Here is a 22364-nt window from a genome sequence, read left to right on the forward strand (position 1 = left end):
AAAGTTCTGAAGGACAACAGCATCATACAATTATTATTTCCCTCTGATGAGGGATCTGAAGGTATGAAATTGCTAATTCTTCAATCTATTTCTCAATCGGCTATTGAACAGATAATCACAAGCATCCATCCAGTTAGTAAGAAAAAAATTGGCCCAGCTGATCCTCAGATAAAAGGACTTGATTAGCAATCTTACAAAGCATCCTGTAGCTGTCCATATCCTTATAAACATGAAATAAACCATATGGAAAGAAGTTGAGGGTATTTCTTTGCTACCTAATCAATCCCCATTATGATCCATTTTATATTCATCAATTCACATATGCAAATGATCATTTTCCACATGTAGAATTTATGTTCATTAAAAAGTTAAATGTCCTATTCTATTCTGAAATAAAGATTTAAAATAGATCTAATAAAAATGTATGAATTGATCACAAGAAAAATACCTTGGTTTCATCAAAGGCAGGAATATTAAATGAGATCTTCTCTTAAAAATACACTAATTATAAAGGTAGTTAGATACTTTTCACTAAGATGTCATAGTATTAGATAAAGTTATCACACACATATTGAAGTATGATTTTTCATTTCCTTCAATAACCACTGGATTGAAGGATTCTGCAGGGAAGGCTCCCACCAAGTCCAGAGCTGCAGCAATCTCAGTAACAACATGGGTCATCCCAGTAAGTTTATTCCGTCTCCTTCTAAAGGAGGCCTTGGGGACATGGCTCTGTCTCCTGGCAAAGGGAGCTCTAATATTCTCTTATTGGGGGCTTTCATGTATTCCTTACCCTTCCTCACTCTCTCCACTCCTGCTTTCTGCCATCAGGAAAAACTTCAAAGGAGACCACTACTGGAAAAGCTGAGAGTATGAATTCTATCATCACTTTGGCCCTATACACCAGATGCCACCCATTTCACCCCAGCAGCGGTAACAGAGGAAATGTGCTGTGATGAAAGACCACAGCAGAGATAGACTCCTCTACTCTTTGCCAGGTGCACAGAGTAGTTATGAAAACTAAATAGTATAGTATAAGAACCCATGCTTGAACCCATGAGATAAGCAGTAAATCCTACTTCCTTTCTCTTACCAATAGAGTATATACCTGCTTATAGTATCCCGGTTTCCCTATCATTTCTCTTTTTTCAACTGTTGTGTCAAATCTTGAGAAGAATCTAGCAATTTTCATTAATATAATAAAACCTTGGGTACATAAAGGTCAATTATTAAAAGTGTAACACTAATAAAAACAGTATTAACATCTTTCATTTGTATAGCTGACACGTTTTTACTTGCAATTTATCATTTAATATCTGTATCACAAGAACTATGTAGAGCACTTATTATTCCCAAGTTGCAGATGTGAAAACTGAGGGTTGCAAAAGTTAAACTGCCTGTCCAAGTTAGTGACATTTAAGATGACAAGTTAGGATGAGGCAGAACGAAGACCTGGATGCAGTTTTTCCAAGCTAAACCCTAGGCTTCTCTGGAGCTCTAGGCTGGGTGCGGGGGCGGGGGGAGCTGTCCGTGGTGCTGGCCTTCTCTGTCTGAAGTTCCCTTAGAGTCTCTGCCTTAACCCTTCATCCTTCACATCAGCCCTCTCACTTAACCTGTGTCCTGAATGATGCTAGTTATCAACTATTTCAGCAGTCTGTACAGATTCAGGATTTGCCTGGCATCAGTAGCACCTACTGTAAAGCCTGACTATAATATGGAACAGAAGTCAGCTTTTTTGTCTATTTCTTAAAGATTTTTATCAAACCAGAAATGAGGGTAAGGAAGGCCCTAGAATTCAATTTAGAATCTCCTAGTGGGATCCAAGTGCCAATGATTTGACCTGCATATTTGGGATTAAGTTATAGAAAACCAGAAACAGAAGGAGTCTTATAGGTTATTAATATCAACTTCTGCTATCACCAAGCAAATTTTTATGTGATTTTTACAGATTCAATGCTTTTAATTTTGCTCAGCTGATGACAGTTCCAGCTCATATTTCAGCCTCTTTTGTGTCATATCATTCTTGAAATACATTGTTTTCATTTAAATTTGGACTGGGAAATTCTAACGTAGTGAGTCTTACAAAATCAAGAAATATTTACTACACAACTTCCAATCAATTGTCTCTCAGTTCTACCTGACTGTCTCCAATGTCAGGGAACCCACTATTTCCCAACATCCCATTTTGGTAGAAAAAAATAGACCCTCCTATGATCTATGAAGGAGACATTTAATTTTTATTCAAAAAATTATCACCAAAAATAGATGAGTAATGTTTCCATTTATAGTAATATTAGAGAATCCTGGTAACCTTGCGTTAACTACATTTTTATCATTTCTGGGGAATAAAATGTGGTCCTCATCAAAAGCACAAAGCCTGTACCACACTTTCAATCCCAAATTATTCAACTGGGAATGATTTTAATTTCCCCCCTTTTGCACTTAAAAACAGGATAACATCACAATAGCTGGCTCACTATATCAGAATACCAAATGGAATCACAATGGCCATTAGTAATTCAGAAGTAGCCTATAACTCACACAAAGGTCAATATATTAGTCTACTGGCTTTACATATTTGGTTTAAGTTATTTAGTGTGGGTGGGTGGATTGGGGGGGGAGGTTAAACAAAAGAGAAAGTTTGAGAGATAATAGGCTCTTTCTCTTTTCTACAAGACTTGACCTTTGAGCTGCTCTGAGAGAAACAGTTCACCAAACATATTAATGAGGCTAACAGTCAGATACTGGACTGATCTTATTGGTTGGTTGATATAAAAATTTCTTATCTAATTAGATTCTTGGGAAAAAACAATATTCAAAATGACATCTACATTGTTCTTGGGGCTATTACTTTTTCAGGTCATAAAAGATCTAAATATATCAAGACATTGAATTAAACAGTGGGCTACATAACACTGACTCATTCCTTAGGAGTACAGCAAATATTTTTCCCTCCTGATCTTTAAATGTCATTACTAAAAATTCTATCTTTTTTTGAATAAGGGTCAAGGTGAAGAATATAGGCTCCCTGACTCTATCTGGCCAAAAATGAGTTTTGTTTTCCTTACTTAATACCAATTATTTAAGAATAGTTTTGCCCTACTATTTTCCAACGAGATAGTTCCTAAAACCAAGATTTCATAGTATTGAATATTTTCAGATGCTGTTTAATATACTTTGGCTAATATGCTTGCCATATGAGAAAATGGTCATCTATATATTTTTAATTGATCACCTATTTACATGAACATCAGCAAAAGGTATTTGAATTACATGAAACAGTAAAAATAAGCCAATATTCTCCCTGTACCACCCAAACTGAAACAAAAAATCCAAAATCTCAAAAAACAACTCTGATTGTACACTCTTAACTGTACTGGTTGTACACACTTAACACAATAGTGAGAGCTTTTGCTTCTAATTGTATCTACTATTATACTCTACATATACTCTGTATTCCAATCAAACCAACAATTACTCCTTCTTCTATCTTACTCTTCATTGTATTCTTCACAACAGGTACTTGGTTAAGATTTGTGGAACTGAGCTACAATGTCCTTTTGTAAATATTAATGTTAGGTTGATGAGAGAGAACACAAAGTGGGGCAAATAAGACTGATCACCTCACTGTAGGAACGTCTTTCAAAAGGAACAACTTTCCAAAAAAGAAAAAAAAATAAGAATCAAATCACGTTTTAAATTAAAAGTCTTAATTCTGAGTCTGTAGTAGCATTGTCTCATGCTGTTTTTCTCCATACACCAAATAAGAAAAACGTCAAAAGGAACCAGTAACAAAAGACAGCTTAAATAAATGACCACTGTTCACAGCCCAGAGAATGCTGCACTGCTTTCCAAAAATGACTCATCCTCCCCCGCATTAACTGGCATCTCTGGGAAAAAGACACTACCTCCTCTAGTTCCAGCTCTGATTTTTCCCTGCATTGCATTTCACTTACTGAACAGTGGAGACCAAACTACCATGTTTCCGACTACCTTTACAGAGGTCTCCTTGAAAATCAAATCAGTGAAACTGAGTAGACTTGCTATGAAATTCATTCATGCAAAGTGGTTTACCTCCTACTTCTCTGTTTTTTGTTTAGCTCTATGTCTTATTATACATCATACAAAGTTAGGTTTCTTTACGATCCACCAAATTGTGCTGGTGTTTATTCCCACTGTCTTATACTTGGACCTCTTTCCTTTTTCTATTTTTTCACTCCTATTGATTATCTAACATGCTTACCCAGACCTCACCTTCTAGATCATCCTGACTGATCCCCCCAGCTGGAAGTTATTAGATTTCATTTGAATTCTTAGTGCATGATCTGTTGGATTACCTGGAGCTAGCCACTTCATGAATAAAATTGCTGAGATCTTTGCTTCTCCGAATTTTAAGATGCTAAAGGCAGGAATCATATCTCATACGTCTTTGTTTAAAAATGTCTAAGGCTGTAGTACCTAACAAAGTAGACATTCAATTATCAGTCAAAAAACTGATTTCAGTGAATTATTCTAAGGCCAAAAATCATACATAAATTAAAGGAAGACCCTTAACTATGGGTTAGCACTTGTTTTGTATCTCCTTTCCCAGAGTTTAATTTTTCCTCTAAAGTGTAATACTTTTTGCCCTATCAGTAACAGGCAAAAATTTAGAAAATTCAATGAGCTATGATGTATATTTTATTTATAGCTAAGGTTAAAGAAATTTCTCTTTCATTATAACCATCCAACATTTACCCACCAAATTCCTTTTAGGACAATTATAATTAGTATTAATAATATATATTCTTCTCATTAATCCTGACTCTAAGTATATATGTATTTTAGTTTACATACATATCATACAAACATGTTTATGTTTGTTTATATGTATGTGTGTATCGTATGTATATGTACATACATATGTATGTGTACATACATATGTATATGTACATACATATGTATGTGTGTATGTACACACACACAACCCTACACATGAGAGAAAGTAAATATAATGCGTTTCCCAAGTGTTTTTTAAAAAAAATCAAAAAATAATTCATGAAGTGCTGCACTGTGTTTACTCGTATTAAAACAGAATTACTTTAACATTCCATAAGTTGATCATACCTAGTTTGTTCAAAGTAGAAAGAAGAATGGTATTCATACACTATCCTGCCTATCTGCACTATGGAACAGCACACAAGATTTAATATACGTAACATGAAATCTCATTGACAAGTAAGTCAATGAGAGCCACATTCTCACTGACTCAAGTCTCAAGTCTCATTGCCTTACTTGTCAATGAGAGCCACATGAATTAAGATTTTAGAATAAACTGGATTTAGAGTCAAAAGAAATGAATTTGGCCCTGACAATGACACCCAACAACTATATAAAAAAGAAGATGTGTAACTTCTTAGTGCCTCAATTTCTTCACTTAAGAAATGAAAAACAGTAACATCGAACACTGGATTTTTTTTTTTTAAGATTTTATTTATTTATTTGACAGAGAGAAATCACAAGTAGTCGGAAAGGCAGGCAGAGAGAGAGAGAGAAGCAGGCTCCCTGCTGAGCAGAGAGCCCGATGCGGGACTCGATCCCAGGACCCTGAGATCATGACCTGAGCCGAAGGCAGCGGCTTAACCCACTGAGCCACCCAGGCGCCCCTCGAACACTGGATTTTTTAAAGAATTAAATTGGAATGTACATATAAAGAGCACATTATAAACTATTAAAAATCATTATTAAAATAAGGGTTTCTTATATCCTAACAAGTGGTCTTATACACATGAAAGTCAGAATTTTAAATTGGTTTCTTATATTTGGCCCCCAAAAATGCTAAGTAATTTAAATGTATTAAAGAACAACATTACTTAATGCACAAGTTCTTTAAAAAGAAGTTATGATAACTACCTCTGTGAAACACAGTTCTGTTTTCCCAGTACTTGACGAAAGGCATCATTTATGATAATAAATAAAAGAAGCCCATATTCTAATTCTCCATGGAAGTTCTTTAATAATTATTTATTAAAAAGGTACCAAAAATTAAAAATTCTAATAGCTTGATGACATATCAAACATTCAGAAGGAAACAGGGGAGTCAAAATTACAGCAATGTTTTCTTGGTATTTGGCTAAATACAAGTAGATCTTGTTTTTCCAGATGGTGGTATTCCCAGGTTTGAAAGACAGGGTGGATTCATTTCATGGAATATAAGTTTCACACCAGTTTTTCTCAGCTGTCATTAAGTTGGAATGCTTAAATGCCATGATGTTTTGAAAGTGGATTTCAAAAATATATATATATATTTATTTTTTCCCAATCAGAAACTTCCGTTTTCTTAGAGAATGATTAAAGGCATTTTTTATCTCCCTAAATTGGGCTAATTCTACTTCTTACTCTCAAGCAGAATTTGTATATTGAAGAGTGGAAAAGTGGAGAGATTCCTTTTCTATGATATAAAAACTTGTGATTCCCCTTTCCCCCAAGAATTTAATAATATGAAAATTAATTTTCTTTAAATATCTGGAGCTAAAAACTTTAAAATGTGCTTGGGCGGGCTAAGCACTTCACCATTTTCCCAGCTTCCAATCTCTCCCTATCTTGTTTCTGGTCAAATCCTATATAGAAAAAGCAGTAACTGATTTGTACCATACTGTAACTATTTCTGGAGTGATTCAATGGAGTTAAAAGGAATAACTTTCTAAGACCCATTTCCCCAAAGTGAGAATTTCCCATAGACTAAGTAGCTGATTACTTATGTACCCAACTCGAAGGGAGTTGATATAGCTGATTATTGAAGTATCACTCAGAACTTCAGTCCCTCCCCAGAAAGACAGTTTATATTATCACCCATAGTTTCATTTGCAAATGGTCCTATTTTTATCTTCTAGAAAATTTTTAAAAAGTATGAAAAATGCACAGAATAAAAGACAACCAGCATTTCTCTATTTTTCAACTTCTCAAATCAACCAACATCTTATCAGATTAAAGATCATTTAGGAGGGAGGCTCGTCAGAGGAAAAGAATACTTCCATAAAGTTTCACATCTCTGACAATAGAAAAAAAAAATGTATGCATTTTCACAGTCCACTGCAATAAGTCACTGAAATTGAACAAAATAAAAAAGGACAGTGTGTGCTAAAAATAGACTTGGGGCCAGAATTATGTCATGTGGTATTTTAAAAATTCTACTTAAAGCTTAGCCATAAATTCTCTGGAGAGAAAAAGAGAACTCACAAAGAGAAATAAAAGGTATCAGTAATTTATTTGAGGTTTCAGTCCTGGTTAAGGAATGACATAGAGCCTAATGTCTGATGACTCAGTTGATAAGGTAAGATGGAGTAGCTCTAGGCTTCCACTTGTTAAGAGAAATTGCTGAAAAGTCATTTTCTGTTTTGCGAAATGAAACTACAAACTCGCTGAGCCTGTTTCCTCATTCACAAAATGGGGCAGGCACAAGCTGTGCTCAGATAACCAGGAGGGTTCTAAGACCCCTTACAATTAAAAATTTGATGTCTTCTCTGTGATGGTTAATTTTATTGTCAATTTCACTAACCTACAGTGTGCAGTTTTTCAATCAAACAATCTAGGTATTGCTGTGAGTTTATTCTACAGATGTGGTTAACACCCACAATCAGTTAACTTTAAGTAAAGGAGACTATCCTTGATAAGGTAGGTGAACCTCATCCAATCAACTGAAGCTCTTTAGACCAAAGCAGAGGTTACCCTGAGAAAGAAGAAATTCTGTCTATATATCTCATTGGCTCTTTTTCTCTGGAGAACACTAAAAGACACAATTTCTACCAGCTAGAGTGCTACTTATAGTACACCAAATGTGGAAAATAAATCAGGAAACGGAAGAAAACAGAAAATACCACGCAAAGTGTTTGAAAAGAAAATGCTATGGTATCCATCCATATCCAACCCCAATCAGGGTTACTTCAATGCAAATCTCATTCTGACAAAAGCAAAAATAAAAACAAATCATCTTTACATTAATTCATCAAATGAAATGAGTGCAACAGAACTCAATTTGAATGCCTACTATGTACCAGTGATTTTTGCTAGCACTGGAGCTTTCCTACGCAAATAAGACATGGCATATGCTCTCTGAAAACTTAGAGTTTGGTGGGATATATGGATATATAAAACAAATCACTTCAATATAATGGGTTTGTGTGTGTGTGTGTGTGTGTGTGTGTGTGTGTGTTTTAAGTAGAATACCAGGGCACCTGGATGGCTCAATCAGTTGAACATCTTACTCTTGGTTTCGGCTGAGGTTGTGATCTCATGGGTGGCAGACTTGAGCCCTGTGTTGGGCTCTGTGCTCAATAGGGAGTCTGCTTGAGAGTTCCTCTGTCCCTCCCCCTGCTTGTGATCTCTCTCTCTCAAATAAATTAATCTTTAAAAAAAAAAACAAGAAAAGAAAAGACAGACAGACTACCATCAGACTCTAGGATGGTCAGTTTGGCCTTAGCTGGCTAAGAAGACAAGACGGAGGAAAACTTCTGACAGCTGATCCCTGAGCTGATTCTCAAATGGGTGTGAGATGGAAGAGTAGACATGGAAAACAGGCAGAAACTTTCTCCTGTAGAAGTGACCACGTGACAAAAAGCCAACAAACATAAACACAGCATTTTCAGGAAAGCACAAATATTCCAGTGTCATGAAATAACAGAATATAAAGCAGGAAATGGCAAGAACTGAAGCAGTAGGACAAAGAAGAGATCGAGTCGTAGTGGGGCTCCTAGGCCACACCAAAGACCTTAGTTTTGTTTTGAGTGTTGGTGAATTTATGTAGCTGTTCAAGCACCACTACAATCCCGTTTTAAATAGTCCTATAACCGCATGTGCCCATTTTCAGTCAATCCTCACAGCCACCTTTAGGCAACCACTGATCTCTTTTTCATCTCTGTAACTTTACCTTTTTTATAAATGTCATATAAATGGAATCATACTATAGGTAGTTTTAAATATCTGGCTTCTTTCACTTAGCACATCTATTTGAGTTGTTCCCTGTATCAGTAGTTCAGTTCCTTTTTACAGCTGAGTAGTATTCCACTGCTTGGTTTTACCACAATTCCTTTATCCATTCCCCTGTTGTGAACATTTGAATTGCTTCCAGTTTGGGGTTATTATGAATAGTGCTGCTATTAATATTTTCACACATATCTCTGTGGAGATTTTTTTTTCATTTCTTTTGAGTAGAAACCATGGAGTGGAATCACTGCACCGGGTCTAGTGGTAAACATATATTTAACTGCTTAAGAAACTGCCAAAATATTTTCCAAAGTGGTGATGCCTGGGTGGCTCAGTCGGTTAAGCATCTGCCTTCAGCTCAGGTCATGATCCCAGGGTCCTGGGATCAAGTCTCACGTCGGGCTCCTTGTTCTGCTGGGAGCCTGCTTCTTCCTCTATTTCTGCCTGCAGCTGCCCTGCTGTGTTCTCTTTCTCTCTCTCTCTCTCTCTGACAAATAAATGAATAAATAAAATCTTTTAAAAAAATATTTTCCAAAGTGATTTACCATAAGACCTTAGCTCAGCATTGATGGAAAGCCATTAGCAGCTTTTAAGCTGAGGAATGACAGCTAATTTAATTTTGAAATCACTGGATTACAAAGTGAAGACTGATTTGGAAACAAAGGTGATTAGAGACAAAGACACCAGTCAGAATACTACTACAATCCTATAATCATCCAGGTGGAAGATGAGGGCTTGAACCAAGAACTCTGGGAGTAAGGATGGACTCAGTAAATATTTAGGGTATAAAGAAAGCAAGACTTTGTGACTAATTTGATATAAGAGAGAAGCACAGAACTCTACGATGACTCCTAGGTCTCAGACTCTCAGCAAACAGATGGATGAACACAAATGAACAGAACTCGGGTACAGATTCACTGGGTTTGAAGTCCAACTAAAATATGTCCAGCAGGTAACTGGATATATGAGTTTGAGCCTATAGGGAGAGGTCAGGACAAGACAGAGATATGCAGAATCAGCACTTTATATTTGATTTATAAAGCCAGCAAACCAGTAGATGAGATTATTCAGGTAGAACACACACCAGGAAGCAGTTACAAGTCAAGAAGGAAACCCTGAGTAACACCAATAATTAAGGGCTAGCAGGAGGAGAAACCAACAAAAAGGACCATGAAAAAAAAAAAAAAAGTCAGAAACTGGATAATCTGGAAGGGGAAAGATCAAAGAAACCAAGGAATTAGTTTCTTAAATGAGTGTAAGCAAACCAGGAGGATGGAAGCGGGGAGTGGGGTGGCGGTTAGAACAATCATTCCAAGAACCATTAGACTCTCAGAGTCTGATAGCTCTGCAACCATGCGAACTGCTAGTGATGTGATTTGGGTTTGTGCAATGGGCTCAAAGGCAAAACACATGTGATCCAAAGGATACCAGGGATCAGACAACAGGAACTACATCCTCTTAATTTTGTGTCTAGTATTCCTTCCATCTTACTTTATGCCTATAGAAATATCATTTGGAGGCACAGGAAATGCTCATGCAAAGCAGAGTAGCTGACAGTTGCTGAGTCCCAGCTGCTGGGCAGAGCCAGCAGCTCCAAAGAAGTTCCATTTTCATCACTGTGTCCGGACACATCCCAGGGACCTACTTCACACTGTCCCCACATCCCAGGGACGTACCTCAGCTTTGCAGAGAGAAAACATCGGGGCAACCTGCAAGCCAAGGGGGATCTGATGACCTGGGAGAGATTTCCTACAAGTATTTCACACATCGATATAATCAGCTCTCCATATAGCATTTCATGTCATCAAATGTGGCAGCCAAGCTCTATTCTGAGGAAAATGCTCTCCCCTTCCTAAACCAAAGGCAGTTAGCAACATGTTCATGACAGCAATAACAAATCATAAGCTTAACCTTAAATAACAATAGGGGAAAGTTACAAAGAGACTCCAGAGATGGTCTCAGAAGTGGTTCAATGAAGAGATACCAGACCCACTATTTTACATGGAAAATCACTGGCCTACTAACAGAGGAATTAAACTGGCAACAAAGAAGAAGCACACGAGACAGAAAGATTGATCTCTGTCTGACACGTCACGTTGAAAAAGCACCTAAGTGACAGGACAGATATATAGATAGAGATTTCATTTATGATGCTGGACAGAACTTCCTCAATACTAATCAGCCCAGCCCCATCCATGAAGGCTGTGCACTGATGGCTGCACGCATCTGCTTCTACCCCCAACTGCAAGGCCTGCTGCCTGTTCTGCTGCCAGCTCTCTGGAGACTCACAGAACACAGGCTCCATGCTCAAGTCAGAAGAGCCGTGGGGGAGGCTCTCCCATCACACACATCCCTGCTCTGCCTTTTTACCCACAATCTCTAGTATTTGAATGTCCTGGGTTCTCTGTTCTTGCAGGTACACCTAACAGGAAAGGCAGCAACAACAGCTGGAACATCTCTTCAGAGTAATGTCACTGCACCCCCACCACCACCTAAGAGTTAATTTGATTCCTTTTTCCCAATATGCTTTCAAGGTGTGGAAAGAAGCTGCTGACTTGACTGCCCCATTTCCTACTGCCTCAACCCACTATATACCGATAGTCATATTTCATACTCTTGTATAATTACATATATGTATGCTATATATATACATATATGTATGTATTTATATTTATATATATAGCACTTGATAAGCAACAGGAAAACACTTGACTTTTCTACAGGTTTACAGTTGCTCAAAGTTGTGCATTAATTTGGGGACACTATTTAGGCATTCCAAACTAACACTAATGGTTTCCTTTTCTTTCAAGTTTCAGCCCAGTGCTTTTCAGTCACATGGGAGACTTGCTCTTAAATGAGATGACTGCTTGCTGAGCTCTAATAAAAGTATGCCAAAAAGTAAAATGGAAAGGCCACAGGCTAGAATATTCTATTTTTAATTCTGCTGAAGCTTAGTAGTGTGCTGATGGCAGGCCCTCCTGGTGAGTAGCAGGTGGTGAGTTCAGGGACTCTCAGAAGCTGTTCTCTTATTTGTTCATGTTGGACATAAGAGGAAGGGACAGAGGGATATTTAGAAGAGACGGACTATCAAGAGGAGGCTGGGTACCTGGGGGGAAGGTGGAGCCAAATGGATACTAACAAGGGAGCCCAGTGTCTTTTTTGAAGTCTCTTGTCCTTACAATCTGGGAGGCAGGGAAAAAAAGAATGAGTTAAAAATTTTAACTTTATTGCAATGTCATTTATATGCTACATAGTTTGCTCATTTACAGTGTACAACTAAGTAATTTTTAAATTTATTTGTAGAGTTGTATGATCACTATAATCTAATTTTTAACAGTTTGATTATACCAAAAAAGAAACCTTGTACCCATTAGCATCACTCCCTGGGCTCCTCCGCCAATTTCATTCCATGTCCCATCTCTTGATAAGCATTACTCAAATTTCTGCCTCTGTAGATTTATCTATTTTGGACATTTTACCAAAATGAAATCATCTAATTCTGCAGTCTTGTGTCTGGCTTCTTTCACTTAGCACCGTATTTGCAAGGTTCTCCCATGCTGCAGCAGGTGTCAGTAGTTCATTCCTTTTTACCGGTGAATACCATCCCACTGTACAGAGGCAGAAAGCTACCTCACAGGGCAGTCATGGAGATCACAGTAATTGACTAAGGGCTTTGTCCACTTCACCAATGCAAAGGATCCATGTCAATGAGCTACAAGCACCACTGAGAGTACTTCCCTAAGAGCCCCAAGGTGACATCTGATGGAATTTCATGGAAATGGTGACAGCAAGGCAGAGGTTTCCAGAAGTCTTCCACCTAGGATGAACTTGTGGTAGAAAGAAGAAACATGAACACATTCCAAAATACAGGCCAGTTAAGGGTTTGAAGGCCAGTTCCATATATGGTATTATTCTAGAGGAGGCTCTTTAAGAGTAGAAAGGTATACCGTGGATGCTTGTTACTAAAGATGAATTTATAATTTACATTTCCGAATGTAATGCTATACTGAGAACACATTTTTCAGAAGTGACCTCTTCTTGGCAAATAAACTGATTTTACCAAAGTTCTGTGCTATATCGGTTCACAGAGTTATTAAGAATGTAACTAGGAGGGACGCCTGGGTGGCTCAGTTGGTTAAGCAGCTTCTTCAGCTCAGGTCATGATCCCAGCGTCCTTGGATCGAGTCCCACATCAGGCTCCTTGCTCGGCAGGGAGCCTGCTTCTTCCTCTACCTCTGCCTGCCATTCTGTCTGCCTGTGCTTGCTCTCTCTCTGATAAATAAATAAAATCTTAAAAAAAAAAAAGAATACAAAAAAAAAAAAAAAAAAAAAAAAAAGAATGTAACTAGGAGAAAATGAAAGGAAAATGAACAAATTCAGAAGCCTATAGAGTATAGTTTGCTTTTTATTGCAAAATGAGGAATCCCAACTATGACTTTGGATGAGGACTGGAGGGAAGAGGAGGTCTGGTCACCCCTCAGAAGAGAATCACTCTGGAGGAAACCTGGAGGGCCGAACGGAATACACCATCTTATAGTTCCTTATGTGTGCTAGAAAACAGGGAACAGCAGGGATGGGAACCCTGAGGATGTGGGGTCAAGATGAAGAGAAATGCTAGGGTCAGACAGCCAGTCAGTACCAGAGACAGGACTGAAACCCAGGTCCCAATTCCCGGACCCAGTAGAACCTGATCACCAGGAAAGAGTCCACTTGGGTTGGCTGTAATCAATAGAAGGCTGCAGCACCAGAGGACACTTTAATGTGCAAAAATATTTTAAAACATCAAACTTGTTTTCAATAACTTTATATGGCTAAAAATGCTCACTAAAATTTTCTTGGTTACAAGAGTTTTTTTTAAATCAATTCAGTTTTCCTGCCCTTCAATTATAAAGCCAACTGTACTCTCCCATGTAAAGATGTCCAAACCCTTCAGGGATCCCACAATCCCTGGACCTCACTCTCGCCAGCACTGGTTAGACTGCATTTTGTACCATTGCCATCTAGTTGAATGCTTCTCCAACTCTTCAGAGTTCTAGAAGGCGTGATTTCAGTCTTCTTCATCTCTATTTCACAATGCCTAATGCATGCCTGGCACAGAGCTGGTCTGCAATGTAGGAGCAGAGAAGGTAGTGGAAAATTTGTGCACCAGCCTCTACACTCATCAGGTCTACTTATTTTTTTTTCCTTTAACTTCCTTTTTCTATTCTATTCTATTTGCTGATATTCCCGTGAATAATTGCCTTGTCACTGCCTTGTCATTGCCTTGTCTTCTTCCCCCTGGGGGAAGAAGACAAAGCTTGAAGGCAAAGGTAGATACAGAAAACAGGGTCATCAGCGGTAGCTCTAACAGTAGCATCTTAAACAGGGTTTTTTGTTGTTGTTTGTTTTTATGTTGGCACGACTCTTGATAAAAATCTAATAAAAAGAAGTTAGAGAAAGCAGAGTAAAAGCAAGAGCTGGCCTACCTAACACCCACTTAAGACAGGGTGATGGGCTTTAAGAAGGACACTGGGTGTTATATGCAATTAATGAATCCCTGTACTCTATATCTGAAACTAATGATGCATTATATAGTGGCTTACTGAACATAATAATAATAATAATAAAGACAAATGATAAAGGCAAGGAAAAAAAAAAACCAATAGAAATCAGACAAAGGCAGCCTTTTATGTGCTTGCTTTCCACCATGGCTGGCATAAGAGAATTTGGCTACTTTCTAATATCTGTCATTTATTCATTTGAAAAATATTTATTGGATGTCTTTTTTTTTAATTTTTATTTATTTATTTGACAGACAGAGATAGTAGGCAGAGAGGCAGGCAGAGAGAGAGGAGGAAGCAGGCTCCCCACAGAGCAGAGAGCCTGATGTGGGGCTCGACCCCAGGACCCTGGGATCATGACCTGAGCTGAAGGCAGAGGCTTTAACCCACTGAGCCACCAAGGCGCCCCTACTGGATGTCTTTTATGTGTCAAGCACTGAAGACACAGTGAGGGGATGTGCAAAGGCCCTGAGAAATATCGCGATAAGGTTAGCTCTTCCAAGAGGGCAACATGAATAAAGGTTGGAGAGGGAAGGTGAAATCATCCAAGATGAAGCTAGAGGTGCCAGGGGGATCCACACCCTGCAGACCCTTTGGGACTAAATGAAGGCCTTCATCCTTAGAGCAACAGAGGCAAAACATGAGAGGATTTATGATTTTATAGCATCATCCCTGATATACTTTCCACAAAGTCACTCAGTCACATGAGAGCTTGGCATCACAAAGGATGCTGCTTTAGGAAGAGGTCTGATTCCTGCTGTTACAGCTCTACAACATTTTGCTTTCATTCCCAGGACCACAGAATCGTGACTGTGACAAGTCCGGCGTGCACAAGAGAACATACGGCTTCTCTCTGGAAGGAGTCCTGCATGCATCAAGTCCCAAATTTGCTAATGAAAACATCCTGTTCTCTAAGTAGGCTTAGAGAAAAAAACATAGATTTTTGATTGTTGCTGTTCTTTTGTTTGGGTGTTTGTTCCCCTCCCTACACAGCACATGAAAACCCACATCAGGACTTAATTTTCTGAAACCCAGAAGAAATGTTTCAATGAATTATTTTATAGTTTCCTACAAACCCTGTTGCTCTTGAGTGAATTATGATCTATTCTTACATAATATTTCTTAACTTAGAGTATGTATCAGCCTGTGATTTAAAGCTTAGGAGAATATCTTTAGCAAAGCAGAAGGTCTTAGATTACCACATGACTGCTTGAGGAGAAAGTTATATTGTGAAGTACAAAAAAGAAAGGAAAAAGAAATGGAAAGAAAGTATCTTGCAATTTAATTACTATGGTACATCTTCTCTACTAGTTAAATCCAGGCACCTCTCTTTTATTTTTATAATGAATTAATTCCACTCAAATAGGTATGACAAACATGCCTAGATAGAAACTGGATACATATCCTTAGAGATATGTATTTGGGTTGTTTTACAACAACCCAATATTACAAACAATGCAGCAATAAGCCTCCCTCTGTGAGTACCTCCTGCTACACCAGCAAGAGTTTTCTTTAAGATAAATACCTCGAAGTGAAATTACTGTGTCATATAGTATGTGAGTATGTTAATCTTCAACTTTGGTTACTTTCCAAAGCAGCTGTATCAATTTACAGCCCCACCTGCAGTGTAGCAAAATTCCCATTTTTCCACATCTTCCTCAATATTGTTTGACAGATTTTTTAATTTGTGTTAAGTCTGATGGTTATTAATTTATATCATGTCATTGTTTTAATTATCATATTCCTGATTACTAGAGAAGCTACCTCTCCTTTCACACTAACTGATCTTCTTTTTCTAAAAAATGTACATCATGCCCAATTTATTTTTCTTGTGAGTTTGGCTCTATTATGGGTTTCTCTTTTCTTACACATGTTATGTTATGGTTCCTCATACCCCTTTTATTTTTAAAAGATCTGGCTGGCTGTTACTGGCCTGGGTCAAGAGAGTCTAAACCTACTTCCACAGCCTGCAAAGTCCCAAAGTACTGAAATCCCCATTACATGTATCACTCCCTTTGGGTAAATATAAACATATCACTTGAAAATTATGGTATCCATCCATTCACTCATCCACTTACTCATTTGCAGACATTTATTTATGAAGGGGCATTCCAGTACTAACAAGGAACATAAAGACATAAGAAGGCATAAGATAATGAGCATATTCAACTACAGTGAAGGATTAGTCATCAGATGAACTAAATGTCATTTAACATGGAGCCCAGCCTTGAAAATTTTTAAGAGAGAGCATGTGATGAGAGCTCTACTCTAGGTGGATATGGTCAAGAACATGGGATTCCTTCTCTTCCTAGCAGCTAATCTAGGAAAACAGTTTCAGGTGACAGGGGGCTGGCTGCCAGTCCCTCTCATTCCTTCACCCTCAACCCCCAACCTGCCCCATTGCAGAAACACAGAGCTGGGCAGGGGCTGCTAAGACAGTAACATCTCCCCTCCCCACCTCAGCTCACATTTGTAAGGCAGGGTTCTGCTTTAAGAGAATAATGGGGCCCCAATTACCACAACTAATGGTAATAACAAATTGAGAATAATGGGGCCCCAATTACCACAACTCTAGCTCATTCTAGAATATAGAGATTGCACACTGAGTAAAGCAAGCTAGAAGACCAGGGGCCACCCAGAGCCTGCTTGTAGAGAAGGCTGCCCCTCTGGGGGAAGCAGGCTACTGCCTCTGCCCCACAGATGTCCTGCTCTGGAGAAGAGGCAGGCCCTAATGGCAGAGGGCTCTACCACACTGTCTAAAGAGTCTGAACTTATTCATGCCTAAGGACACTGTCAAAAACAATGGAGATTCTGATGGCAAACAGTTAATTACATGGGGGCTAGTAGCATCATAATATTAGTAGAATAAAATGAACCATCCATAAATTCCATAAAGAGTGCCTAAGAGACATCCAAGTAGAGTGCTCTTGAGATTACACACACTTCTGAGGGGCCAGAAGGTCAAGAACACATCCTAGGCTGCACCCCTGCAAGAGTAACCATAGTGGAATATAGAGTAGACATTAAAAAAAATTCCTCAGGTTATACCAGTGAATGAGGAAGTCTTACTGACTGAAGGGGCTAAAGCCAACAATAAATCACTCTAACCTAGAAGGAAGTCAGGAAGTCCAACGTCATAGAAGTACATTCATCCTTCATGGTCTTTTCCAGCTCGGCACCCATTCAGGAGAGACTGGGGGGAAGTCCTCTGAACTACCAGACTTAAAGCAGGAGGAAATTGAATTCCCTGAACTGTGAGAGCAGTGTACAAGTCATACACACACTCAAATGGTGAACACAGATTAAACACAAACTTTGATCAAAAAATGATGTATGTAGGGACGCCTGGTTGGCTCAGCATGCAATTCTTGATCTTGGGGCAGGAGTTCAAGACCCACACTGTGCATGAACCCTACTTAAAATAACTAACTAAATAGATAGATAGATAGATTGTTGTATGTCAACCCAAGGAAAACCCCTATAAAGACAGGCTAAAGATGAAAATGGGGGGAACAACTCTGAGCAGGTAAGTCACATACATAATGTGGAGAAAATACACTTCACAGAATTAGTTCAACCAAATCACTAAATAGATAAACAAGTAACCAAACAAGGAACTTCACACAGCTTTCTCCAAAGGGAGGAGGGGGAGTCAGTATTTAGAGATATTATATTACCTAAAATGCAATTTTCAACAAAAAATTACCAGACATGCAAAAACAAAAACAGAGGAACAGAAATGTATGATCCATTCACAAAGGGGGAAAAAAACAGGCAACAAAAGCTTACAGGGGCCCAGAAGTTGGAATTATAGAGACTTGAAAGCAGCCTTTATAAATATATTTGAAAAATTAAAGGAAACCATACTTACAAAGTGAAGGAAGCTATGGTGGCAATGTCTCATCAAATAGAGAATATCAATAAAAAGATAGAAATTATGGAAAAGAACCAAATGGACATTCTGGAGTTTAAATTTAAAAAGCAATAATTGAAATGAAGAATTCCTAAGAGTGGCTATGTAGTAGATTTGAAGTAGCAGAAGAAGCAATTCGCAGACATGGTATAACAGATGAACAGAGACTATCCAATCCACAGGACAGAAGGAAAAAAGAATGAACAAAAATAAATAAATAAAGACAGTCTCAGAAAGGTGGAACAAGATTAAGTGTACAACATACTCATAATGAAAATATCAAGAAAAGAGAGAGACAGGAACAGAAACTTCCTGGATCTGATGAAAAACATTAATCTACCCTTCTACTAAGCTCAATGAACTGAAAGTAGGGTAAATGCAAAGAGAACTGTATTCAGACTCCTCAAAATGTTGAAAGCCAAAGGTAAGTTACTCAAATCAATAAGAGAAAAACAACTTGTTCAATGGAACCACCGTAAGATTAACAGCTTACTTCTCATCCAAAACAATGGGAGCCAGAGTGCTGGAAGAAAAATCAAGAAAAGACATGTACATTTTGATTGTGGAGAGAGAAAGACCCCCCCACCCCCCCCCAAAAAATACCTGGAAATGGTCTTCATAGGTATTGGGAATTCTCAGGCAAATCAAGGAAGAATGTGGAAGAGTTACCACAGCAAAGTCATGCTGGGAAAATACAGATCTCAGTTGTTAAATGATTTTACCTGAAAGGTGACTTTTTATTGAAGTTAGAGAAAATCTCTCAAGAACATGGTTTGAATGTTTATGAGAAGTCAAGAGCTCTTTCATCTCAAAAGACTGTTGAGACATTTCTCAACTAGATTTGTCACTGAGCCATCTGAATTTAAGTTGAGTTATGAAAGATATGTAGAATCATTTGTTAGTTTTCAGAAAGGATTTACTAAATTATTATTAACAGCTTGTAAACATGAGCCATGTGGGTGACACTGAAGGTAAAACCATGTGAGGCCAATTATGTAAGACAACCAAAAATTTATTCATTCATATTTTTTAAATAAATATTTTATGTATTTATTTAGGGAAAGAGAAAGAGAGTGTGCATGTGTGTGCATGAGCAGGGAGAGAGGCAGGAGAGAGAATATCAAGCAGGCTCCATACCCAGCACATGGAGCCTGACACAGGGCTTGATCCCAGAACCCTGAGATCATGACCTGAGCTGAAACCAAGAGTTGGATGCTTAACTCACTGAGCCAGCCAGGTGCCCCTATTCATATTTTTTATTGGAAATATAAGATTTCAAGGTTTGTAAAAATAATAGGTGCAGTCAGAAGAAATGCTGTAAGGCTTCCTAAACGCTGATTATTGGTGCTACAAAAGAAAAGAAGAAATATATAAGGTGAGAATTTGAAGATACATTATAAACACTTTGGTACAGAAATAACACAAATGAAACCCACAAAGACCATTTATTTATACCACTGCAATAAACTTGCTTTGGCTCTCAGTAAACATTACATTTTTAAATGGTCTCCTGAGTGTTCAAAACGAGCTTTTATTGCTGAATGCTATTTATCTTTTACAATAAAAGCAAATATACCAATCAGGCCCTGGTAATTTTGGTAAAAGACATCTGTGAGAGAAAGAGAGTATGGGCATTAGTAAGGTTGAGATAATGAGCTAACTCAAAGAACCTGTTAATTGTGTTTACCATGCCCTGGGTATGCATCTCTCAGCTACATCTACTAGTTCCTCCTGGAAGCCTAGTTGTTATAATTGCATATGGACATAAATTACACAAAAGAAAATGGCCAATTTAAAAGACAATAAAAAGTGACAGTAGCGGTCCCATAGGACAGGGAAAGGAGTTAACGCCTAATTGTCTAAATCCTATGAACCATTTGAGAACAGAAGGAATTTTTGTAAACCAACATTTTGCTGCACATTCAAAAGCCACAGATTTAAATTCCAAATAGAAAACAAAATGAATATTTCCAAAAGGAAATGAATGTTCGTGATGGCATGGAGAAACTGTTTTCTCCTGAATAATGGATACTAACTGTATTCAAGAAGATCTTGTCCAGCAAGAAGATAAGAGCTACATACCTATGAGAAGCTAGAAGTTGAAAATGCCAACTGTTCAAGAGTAGAGACTAAGAAAGTTCACTCAATAGAAGATTTTCATAATCACTATGATCAGCTCTGAGGTTAACTTAGATAAACATAGGAAATCTGAAAAGCCATACTTCCTGGGGTCTAAACGTCCCACTTACTGGTTTTATGTCATCTTGGGCAGCTCTTTCACTTTCTCAATACCCTCTGATTCCTCAATAAATAACAGTCTACAGATTGTACTTCCAAGAGGATATGGAACTGGGCAGAGGAGGAGTGAATCCTTAGCTATGATTATAGTGTTCTACGTTTATCCTGGGCTACGTTACATTTGGCTAGAATTAAGAGTGTCACTAAAAACCCCAGCAGACTATCACTTCATAACTGATTCTCCTCTTAAAATGGTCAGAAAACCTGACCCATCTTAAGCAGAGCATTTTAAAGTTATTACCAATGAGAGTGCCTGAGTGGCTCAGTCAGTTAAGTGTCTGCCTTTGGTTCAGGTCATGATCCCACGGTCCTGGGATCAAGACCGATATCAGGTTCCCTGCTCATCCGGGAGCTGGTTTTTTCCTCTCCCGCTACAGCTCCCCCTGCTTGTACTCTCTTGCTCATGCTCCCTCTCTGTCAAATACATAAATAACATCTTCATAAATAAGTAAATAAAAGTAACCACCAATGAAGTATTTATATTTTCCAGTACTTTTTGGTTGCTGCCTGTACTGATTTCATCTGTTGATATATTCATTACAACAATGATTAATGCATCAGAGATATATCAATGCAGAAAAGGTCTGCTAACTTTTGAACTGCTGTTCACTGTCTTTATTCAAGAGACCTTTGATCTTCTTATTGTAGATTTTTAACATAGGTTGAAATCTGCTTTGTCTTTGTCCCACTTAAGTCTGAATTATGGCTTAGTAATTTGAAATTTGCTTTATATTGTGTTTGAGGGTCCATGCCCTCCAGAGTGGTTATGTAAATTAAATTAGCTAAAATGGCTGAAAGCATTTTGAACAGTGCCTAGTACTCAGTGAATGCTTTAAGTGTTGGTTATGATATTAATTATTACTTGATTATTATATATTATTATAATCATTTTATTGTTAATGCAGACTGGCAAAGTAGAGAGTGTCTGGCTCTAATTCTACCTCAGATCTCCATGCTAAGAGATCATCTGGGACCATAGAGTTAAGATGACTGGGCATTACTTTTGACATCACTGTCCTATTTCATGGTCTTTATTTTCCCAAAACTACAAATGTGTACTGAGGAACAAGGATATAAGTGAGTACATGTGAAAATACACTTTTTCCCTTACACCAGTTAAAAAAGGAGTAGGAAATTTAAGAGAAACTTTCCCAAGAATGTAAAAAACAGACTACAGACGGGTTAAGTAAAATTTGGTATCTTCATTTAAGGAATGCACAGCTACTCAAAATAAAGGAAAAGATACTCATTACATGTTGTAAAGTGAAAATATGTCAGGCTTAAAACGTAGGATCCTGTTAAAATATATACATATAGAAAACCTAAAAGAGAAGACTAAGTCCTCAAAATATCAAAACTATTTCTGGTGAGGGAATTATAAATTATTTTTTTCCTTCTGTTTGTTTATGCTTTTCTTAATGAATGTATATTACTTTGTAATCCTAAAAGAACCCTGAAATAATCAAGTTCCATGGAAGCTACTGGATGAGGCCATTTCATTGTGAATTTCTCAAGTCAGAAAAGGAGTCAGGTGGGTCTGTATTTAGGGGACAAAATCCAGACAAGTCAATCCAAGCCACCAATCTCGGGGGCTGAATAGAGATGCAGAACCCAAGCAAATGAGCAAGAAAGAAAGTGCTAGAAGCCTCATA

The 22364-nt window shown here is 37.9% G+C and overlaps 1 protein-coding gene across 1 annotated transcript in view; it reads right to left on the reverse strand.

The window, feature by feature from the left end:
* SH3GL2 (SH3 domain containing GRB2 like 2, endophilin A1) overlaps positions 1-22364 on the reverse strand; it is a 219491-nt gene that overhangs the window by 47179 nt on the left and 149948 nt on the right. The window lies entirely within an intron of this gene.

This window comes from Mustela lutreola, chromosome 12 (assembly GCF_030435805.1).
Source record: "Mustela lutreola isolate mMusLut2 chromosome 12, mMusLut2.pri, whole genome shotgun sequence".
Classification (NCBI taxonomy): domain Eukaryota; kingdom Metazoa; phylum Chordata; class Mammalia; order Carnivora; family Mustelidae; genus Mustela; species Mustela lutreola.